Genomic DNA, 9,505 nt, shown 5'->3' on the forward strand with positions numbered 1-9,505 from the left:
ACTGGGTGTCCTAGTGAGCAAGGGCATCCAAGGCATCACCACCAGTAGTAATGGTGAGTGGGATGAGAGCTCATCATCTGACCTGGAAGCATGAGTCCAGGATCCAGGAAGAGAAAGAGAAGTATAGAAAAGTGAGAAAGAAAAACCACAACTGAAAGGATCCAGGACAGCAATGGATCCACAGGGGAGGACTCTCGGTCAGGGAAAACTATTGAAGGGTTGACCCACCTGGGCCTTCAGATTAGTCAATAAACAGCCCAGCCTGGCTGCAGCATGGAGAAGGATAGTGGAGGAGGACCAAGGCCCCTACCTTGTGGCCCTTCACAGACAGTGAGAAACCCTCTGGCATCCAGCTTGACTAGGAATCAAGAGGTATATATGGACATTTTTTCCCCCTCCTTAAACCTGCAGGGCTTTGTGGTGTCTTCACCAAAAAAAGCACTTCACAATAGGAAAACAAGTATAGAGAAAATTTGATAACAGTGGGCCGTAATTTTTTCATACATAAGTTAGGATATCAATTGTAAAAAAAAAAAAACAACCATTAGGGATCAGCCCTATTTAACACCTGGAATTGCTCTAAATGAGCATTGTAGGATATAGTGCTTGCCAGAGATGTGAACAAAACTGGGGGAGGAGTGGGGGTAGGAGGATTTTCAGGACATTTGGGAAAACATTGTTTGTCTATTCTCTAGCAACCTCCTTACCCTGGCTTCCCCCCTGACCTTCACCTCTCCAGCAGCTGCAGTTTGGTGCTTTCTTTATGCTATCAGAATAATGTTTAAATTTCTCAGATCAATGAGCAGATTCCAGCTGGATGTTTCTCTCCTATTCCTCTCATGGAATAGACTTTGTGGAGGGTTGATGTATGTGTATGGGATGGGATTCTAGTCTTGCATGTGATACAAGACCTGGTGGTATGGCAATGAGTTGTGATGCAAAGTTCCCACACCACCATTTTGACATTATGAAACTGATGACGAAAAATGTTAGGATCAGTTTGTGCCTATGCCATTCTTTAGTAATCTTACGAGAAGAAAAGCAATGTTGGAAATCATGGATTGCCTGCTTATTGCTGCCAGTTTTGATTCCTCTATGTCTTGTAATTGTATTTAATTATTGCTACCATCCCATTGCCTATGTTTTCTGATTCTCTTCTAGCAGTTCTGCTTCACTTACAACTGATATGGTTAAAGTTGCTCTTTCTAGAGAGCAGTCTTTCTTGCATGATAAGCCCAATGATGAAGACAGTAGACACAAGAAACAAGAAGGGACTGAGGGGAAAAGGGAGGGTATTTGTTCATATGGAGAGTGAGACGTGCTGGATTGAATAAACACTATTTGAAAAGGAGAAAGTAGAGTAGAATAGAGTTTGAATGAGATCTAAGTCCGTTTCAGAAGTGAATGGAGTGCAGCATAGTGAGAAGTGCAGAGAGGAGTCCTTATATTTTAGTGAATAATATAGAGTATCAAACACTAGGCAGAGAAACATTTAAACTTCTCTGCTTCAGGGCATAAGCAAACATGTATCTGTCTGTAAGTAGCAAAAAAAAAAAAAAAACCCTAATGTTCTTGTCATGCAAACATTCAATTTTACATCAGTTGAGAGTAAGGGCTAATGATTTTAAGGGACAATTTGGGTTCATGTTGCTGTACATTGTCACACCTCTGCTCCCAGGCTGACTGGATGCTGGTCTGGCATCACCGGGTATCTGTTGAGATTTAGTATCCCAACTGGGACCCATTGGCAATTAGAAATGGAAAGAATACTTGAAATATTTGGGAAATGGTTGAAAAACATGCTGTTTATGTTAGAAACACTGGAGGAAGAATCCTAGACTAATGAGAATCTTTTACAGTTCAGGACCTACTCTGCAAAAATTTGCACACACTTGTTTTGCACAGAAAACAGCATTTTCTCTTTGCAGAAAGCAGAAATCAATTCCGCACAACAAAGTTATAATGGAGATTTATTCTGCAAAAATTCCCCCCATGGTTTATTGCATAACAGTGTTTTCTGGGCAAAAAACACACTTTCTCCACAGGAATTAATATTTCTACATTGAAATATTATCTTCCAAACAGAAAATGCTGTTTCCTCCACAGAAAATTCTGTTTTTTTTCTGTGCAAAACAAGCACATTTAAATTTTGCACAGAATCACATCGCACAGAACTTTGCACAGAATTGCAAATCTGAATAAACTCAAAACGGGTGTGGTTTTCAAAAACACTTTCTCACATTCGATAGAAAATGTTTGAAATTATTCATTGCTACTCTCATGAAGACACTTAGTGAAGAATGTCATCCTTTACTGTCAATATCCATGAATTCTTGGTTCCTTGCTGCGTTGCCTATTCAACTGCCTTCTCAGAACATGCAAAAATGATGATTTTGAACATTCCCCTCCACATTCTTTCCTTTTGGTGATTGTTCAGGGATGTACATTTTTTTTATTCCATGGTCTTTCTCTAAATCCCACCTGGTATTTCTTCTTCCCTTTATCTTATACTGGAGCATTTCTTTCTCTTTTGAGAGATTATTTTGCTTAGGAATTTATATGCATTTGTACTCATTTTTTTCAATATATGTTTGATTTTTTAAAATTAATATGCATTCTTATGCACATTTTCCCTCCAACTAAAGCATTTTGTGCACATTTTTAGAGACACCCATTATTTGCCTATATCTAAAACAGGAAAAAAAAAAAGAATCTACCATTTGTAGCTTGTACTTCATTCTCAGTGATGGGGATAGCCACACCTTTGCTAATTGCTCTGCAGACCACAAATTGCATATTGGGAATAAAATTCAGTTAATGTGAATGTCTTTTCTAAACCAGAAGGTTTTGTTGCAAAGGAGTGTGACTGTGATAAGACAAAGCCACAGTGGGAGAAAACTGATGTTATCTTTCCCTCAAACAACCTGTAGCCAATGCTAGCTTAGAGAAGCTGGTAATTCAGTGTTTTTTTAAATAACAAATTCTTCTCATCAGTCATGAAGAAATTCATGAAGTTTATGAAAGAACTATAGACCAAATTAAATTTATTCCCATTTGCACTGGCTAGTACATCTATTCCAAAATGAAGGGCCTACATTGTGCCCTTCTGGCTGCCTTGTCTGGCCAAAGACAAGGAGCCGATGAGGAAAAAAAAAAAAACCCACCACATATGTGAGAATACAGGGTTTCAAGGCCAAACTTAAAACTGAAACATCCAAAGCTTTCTTCCTGGAGTAACAAATCTGTAAATCTTCCTTTCTTCCAAATTAAAACTGCTTCAGTTTCAAATAGGACATCAGTCTAAAAGGTATATAATTGCATCAGTTAATACTGGCATTTGGAGCTAATGTATTTCTCAGGGATCCATTTTGTTGAATATGGCACGTTACAGACCGCCTGAAAGTGGCGGTCTGCTGGTGCTGCCGGTTGCCGCACCCGGGAACCGTAGTGGCCAAACCGCGCGGTTCCCAGACATGGCAAAAAGAAGCCTGAAAATGGCACTTCTTTTGCGCCCTGAAAGTGGGGCCACGAGGCGCTAGTCACGCACTTGCGGTGTCACTTCTGGGATGTGATGTGCGGATGCTATACATCCGCTACGTCAAGATGGTGGCCCCCGTGTGGAAGGGCACCGCCATTTTGTACATACCCAATACGTACTAGGGTTAGGGGCATCAGGAAGTGACGCCCCTTCCTAACCCTAGTACATCCTGGGGATGTACTATAGGGGGGTCTGTAACGCGCCCAAGACTGTGATAATAAAACAGCTCTTGTTTTGTTATGGACCTTGAAGTTGACTCTGACTTTTGGTAATCTTATCATAGAGTTTCTCAGAAACATTTATTCAGAGGAGGTTTGCAATAGCCCTCCTTTTGGGCTAGCAGAGTATGACTTGCTTCAGGGCCCCCAGTAGGTTTCCATGCCTGAGCAGGGATTGTAAACCTACTCTCCTGGATTCTTATTGAACATTCAAACTACTGTACCACACTGACTCTCTGGAACATCCCTTACTAGTCATAAAACAAGTTCCCAGTCACAAAACAAATTGGTGTCTGTGGTTTACTTTAGAGCACAATGCTTGCTAGGGCTTTTAGGGCTTCTGCAGTTCATCAGCATCTCAGGAACCAGGTTTTGGTACTACTGCTTTAGAGTCTTATGTGGTTTGTAGTGAAGAAACTACTGCTACAGATTCAGGCATTTAACAGCTACCTTCTCCCTCATGAACTGGCCCAATCCTTTTCATATGGAGGTCTTCTATCAATGTGTGCAAGCCAGCAAGAACCAGATGGCTGGGGAGTGGTGAAAGAGTCTTTTCATATTTGGGTATGCTGTTGGTAGAATAGCCTCCACAGGGAGTCGTGCCTTATGCCTTTTTAGTTACTAAGCTCTTTTTAAACATTTAGCAGCCGTTTTTTTCCTGCTGCTACTGCTGTTAGTGTTACTATATATATTCTGCTGATCTTTATAGTCATTGTGTGCTTTCAATAATGTAGTCAAAAAATTTTCGCCTCTATCTGTAATGAACACAAGGACGGAGAGATCATACCTCCTCTCCCCACCCTAAGCACTTGCCCATTTAGTGTTAAGGACCACTGTACATGTTGGATATAAAACAACTAAGCATGCTACATTGGGGCAACATTTGTGTCTGAGAGGGGTGATGACTCAGGAGACTTTTCCAAACAGGAGGTGGAGAATCAGATAACCAGGGTCTCTATCACACTACCCAATTATAGCACTATGCTTCCAGTGCACAATATGAAATCCTGGGATTTTAAGTTTAAGGAGGGGCATTTAGAATTTTTGGCTAGAGAGTTCTAGTACCTCACCAAACTACAAACCCCAGGATTCTATTGGATGTCACAGTGGCAGTTAAAAAGGCATCACATTACTACAACTGTACCATGAAAAGACCCCAGAAATTTGGCCCTTAGGTGGCAAGAACTCTGCATGGACTGATAAAAAGACAAATAAATGGCTCCTAGAGCAAGTCAGACCTGAATTCTCCCTAGAAGCCAAGATGACTAAACTGAGGCTGTCTTGCTTTGGCCATATCATGAGAAGATATGACTCACTAGAAGAGATAATAATGCTTAGCAAAGCATAATAATGCTTATCAAAGCAGAAGACTGTAGGAAAAGAGGAAGACCACATTCAGATGGATAGACTAAATCAAAGAAGCCATGGCTTTGTGTCTTCAAAGCCTGAGCAAAACAGTTGATGATAGGGTGACCTGAAGGTCTCTCATTCATAGAGTTGCCATAAGTTGAAGACAACTTGATGGCAATTAATAACAGAACAACAAAGGTGGAAATAGGAGGTTTAACAGGAATGTTGTTGGTAACTAATGGCAACTGTATCATAAAGTTTTGTTGCAATAATTATTCAAAATAGGTTTGCCATTGCCTTTCTTTTACCCTGAGAGTATGACTTACTCAAGGTAATCCAACAGGTTTCCATGGCTGGCGGGGATTCAAACCCTGGTCTCCCTTCATCTAGTTCAACATTCAAATCACTACATCATACTGGCTTTCTGAAGTGATGGACAATAAATAAAAGCTGTGGCTCTCATCTGGTATAACAGCCTTGATAACATAAATTTGCCAGGTTCAGCATGATGGTACAACTTATCTCACATTCTGTTGGATTGTGTTAAATGCATCAGTTTAACTTATCAACACTTATGTGAAGCCTGAACATAACAGAGAAGTTTCCACAGAAATAGTGTAGGCTGTTATCCTGAGCTTCAAGAAAGTCCCCTTAGGAAAGCTGCATCCCAGCTTATTTGAGGGCAAGACAGAGACTGGAGCTTTCCTGAGGCAGTTGATCACTATTGCTATTCTCCTATGTCTACAACAATTTCCATAACACCCCAAGTGCTCTGTGCTAACATTCTGTGCAATGTAGATGTTATTCTGTGGGTGTTGCTAAATTATGATGTTGCCTTCTACCTTCTCCCAGTTCTATGTAGTATCTGAAACGTAAAACTGTAGTACAACACAATATATTTTATTTCCACTACCCAAGCCTCAGTCAGCTGCATGATTTAGCTTTACTGCTGTTATAGACATAACAAATATTATGCATGTGTTTTCAGGTCACTGGATCCATGTTTTACTTTTACATGTTTTACTAAACTCTAGTCAGTCATGTTTACTTATTTATTCATCACTTTTTGTATCCTGCTTTTCTTGCAAAGTGCTCAGGGAAGTGTACAAGAGTCTTCTTTCCCTTTAATACTCATAACAATCCTGGGAGGTAGGCTAAGTAAAATGGTGATTAGCCCAGTAGAAGAAAAAATATTATTATTATTATTATTATTATTATTATTATTATTATTCCACATTCCTACATGCTTGTATGTGTGTGTGGGTGCTGTATTAAAAAAAATAACTTTTCTAAGCACTGATCCAGTAAGGTTTGTGATTAAATGGGAACAAAGCATTAAAAGCCATGGACTCTTCCAAAAGGTGTTCCATGATGGCAGAGGTTTCATCTATGTTGAATCAACATCAGAAATTTTGAGTCATTGTTTCATTCTCTACTTTGAATCATTTTTGTTTCTCCTAGTTCATTACACTATTATCAGTGTACCTATAGTCAACAGAAAAAGAAGAATGTGATTTCTCATTATATTTACCACAATAGTGATTTGCAATTTTTTAATCCAGCAAAGCTTTCATCCCACTTCTTAGCAGCTTTTGGAAAATAATCAGACTTCTCCATTATAAATATCTGGAGTGTGAAATGGAACTTTTGTAGGGGAGTGATACTTATCTATTGATTTCTGTTGCCTTTTGTTTTTCATCATATTCAAATGTTCTCTGATGTTTGAAATTCTCTTTTATTGAGCATTTGATTTTCAACTCTTTGATGTTTTAAAAATTATTTTTGGTTCTCTTTGGTTGAATGAGAGTTTTATGTTTTGATTTATAGGAATCGGATTTCCCCCCAGAATATAATAAATACAATATATATTTGTAAAATATAAATACAGTATAATAAAATATGAGCATTTATTATCTATACTGCACCTGAAAAGTGGATTTATATCCACAAAAGTTCATGTGGCAATAAAAACCAATTAGTCTCAAAGGTGCTGCCACATTTGTTTTTCTTCCCCCCCCCCCTTCTCCTTTCCCTCATTTGGAGAGTATCATTTTCCTTTCTACGGTTAGAATGTGGCTATGTATTTGACCCACTGACCACTGCTGTTATTAATGCTGTGGTTAACTGCTGTGGTGTGAGGGTGCATAAATAGCCCTGACACATGTTAATGATGCCAGAAAAATAACAAATGTTATATAACTGTTGATGGAAAAAAAAACCTCAGTGTATAGGTAGCCTGCCTGTGATTAATCTCAGTGTGAAAGTTTAAGCAGCTCCCACCTTTGTTTGACTTTGGCATAGTGTTGCCTTCGAGGCAGTATTCAACATCTGCAGCAGTTCCAACAGCTCTGATTTACTGCTGGCTGCTCTATAACTGTTAGACTCTCAACATCTATTATAGAAACATGATGTAGTGTTGGAAAAGTTACTTTAAATGAGTTGGCAGCTAAGCAAAACCTATTGCTATGACTTCACCAGGGTGGACACACAGGCAGTCTCCCACAGCCTGGAAGGCACAGTGCTGCATTTTTATTTTTATCTTTACAGAACTCAATTTCCACTTCATGCAAATTGGTCCTATTTAGCTGCATGACAATCACAGGTAACTCTATAAAAAATGAACAGTGAGTGATTTTCTTTTCTATGTGACAAGCGTGTGTCTCATTCATCCATCTCTGCAGGAGCACAGTCAAAGGAAATATATGTATTGCAGGTACCCCAAACAGACCTCAGCATCTGACATAAATGGATCTATTACTTTTTTGTGTGTTCAGTTTTCTACAAGGAACAGTGTGGTGCAGGACAGAGATAGAAAATTAGGTTTTAATGTAAAGGCCAAAGGTCAAATGCTGTGAAACCCACTAGGAAGATTTGAGCAACTTGTCTCAATTGGGGATGTGAAGAATTTTCACACAATGGCTTGTTCACCACCAAAGAGACTGTTTTGACATGTTGGCTTCAGAGACTGATAGCTTCTGTGGGAGTTCTCATTTCCAGTATGACAAAGAGGCAAGCAGCACTTTGCATCTTGTTGAGGTGTCCATAATTTGCTGACCTGCTTTGGAAATAAGGACAAAAAGCTATGTATTGAACAGCCATTTAATTTAACCTTTTAAACTGTATACTTATGAACTGCAAAAAGGGAGCACCTAGTGCCATGGGGTCAGTCCCAGACTTCCTCCTCAGACACCCCTGGACAAAACACCTAAGCCCCAGAACCACTCCACATTACTGGACTGCTGTCTAGCCTGCCCTATTTGAAGGAATCCCCACCTGTGGAACTCCTTCCCTCAAATTCCATGACTTGAAGCCCCATTTCAGGTCTCATGATCAAACAGGCTATTCCAGAGACCTATTATTCACCAAGTAGTGCTTACTGATGCTCATAGAAGTCCTGAGTGTTCTCCCCACAACAACTTGCAAAGAAATTACCTATTTACAAGCACTACTCTGGACATGTATCCCATGACCTATAAAATATAGTGCAGGGCAGGAGAAAAATCTGCAGAAAGGGGGATAATTCCTATTTTGTTCCAGTAGCATCACTAGGGGTGTGTGTGGGGAGTTCAGCCTGCACTGGGTGACATCCCAGAAGAGAAGTGATACCAGGTCAGGGCCTCCTCCTGCATCCCACACTACCACAGCACTACTCATTTCTCTCTGAAAGGGGGAACTCAGCCTGAAGGGATGAGAGAACAACTCCTGGGGAGACTGAGGAAGGTGCATGTGGAAGCAGAGAGGGAGAATAAGACCAGGAGTGGCAGGAGAAAGACATGCCCTGGACTTTCCAAGGACACCCTTGATACCATAATCAAGTGTGGCATCCCTACTGAGACTGTAACACAAGGATGCCAGGAAGAGGCCCGCTGCTATTGCTGCCACCACACACCTGGATGGTTGGTCAGCCTCCTGTTTGCTTGCACACCACCATTGCCTTCCCAAGTAGCTGCAGTGAGAGCACCAAATGCAGCTATGAGGGAGAGGGATTTAAAGTTTTATGGCTCCTCCCCATAACTTTACACTGCAGTACCCAGAACTTGTCAGCGCAACTGCTGGGGTCCAACAACCACTGTCAGCAACTCAAACGAGTCCTGGGGTTAAATCAGACCCTTGTAGCAGAGCAGGCAATTTCCAGAAGTTGAAGTGTGGCTCCAAAGTCCAATTGGGATGACAGCAATTGGATGTCTTCCAGGAACTGCAGCAATGCAGGAACCTCCGGGGACACACAGCAAACCGATGCTGTAGCTTCTTCTGATAAACCACCAGAGAAACAAAGTCCCCAAAGTGCTCTTTATTAACAGTGCTATAATACAAAACCAGATCTCTAAAACATACCAATCCAACTCCTACTTCAAACCCACAAGCTATCCCTTGCAACCCAGGGGTTGCAAGGGATAGC

Source organism: Sceloporus undulatus, chromosome 3 (assembly GCF_019175285.1).
Source record: "Sceloporus undulatus isolate JIND9_A2432 ecotype Alabama chromosome 3, SceUnd_v1.1, whole genome shotgun sequence".
Lineage (NCBI taxonomy): Eukaryota > Metazoa > Chordata > Lepidosauria > Squamata > Phrynosomatidae > Sceloporus > Sceloporus undulatus.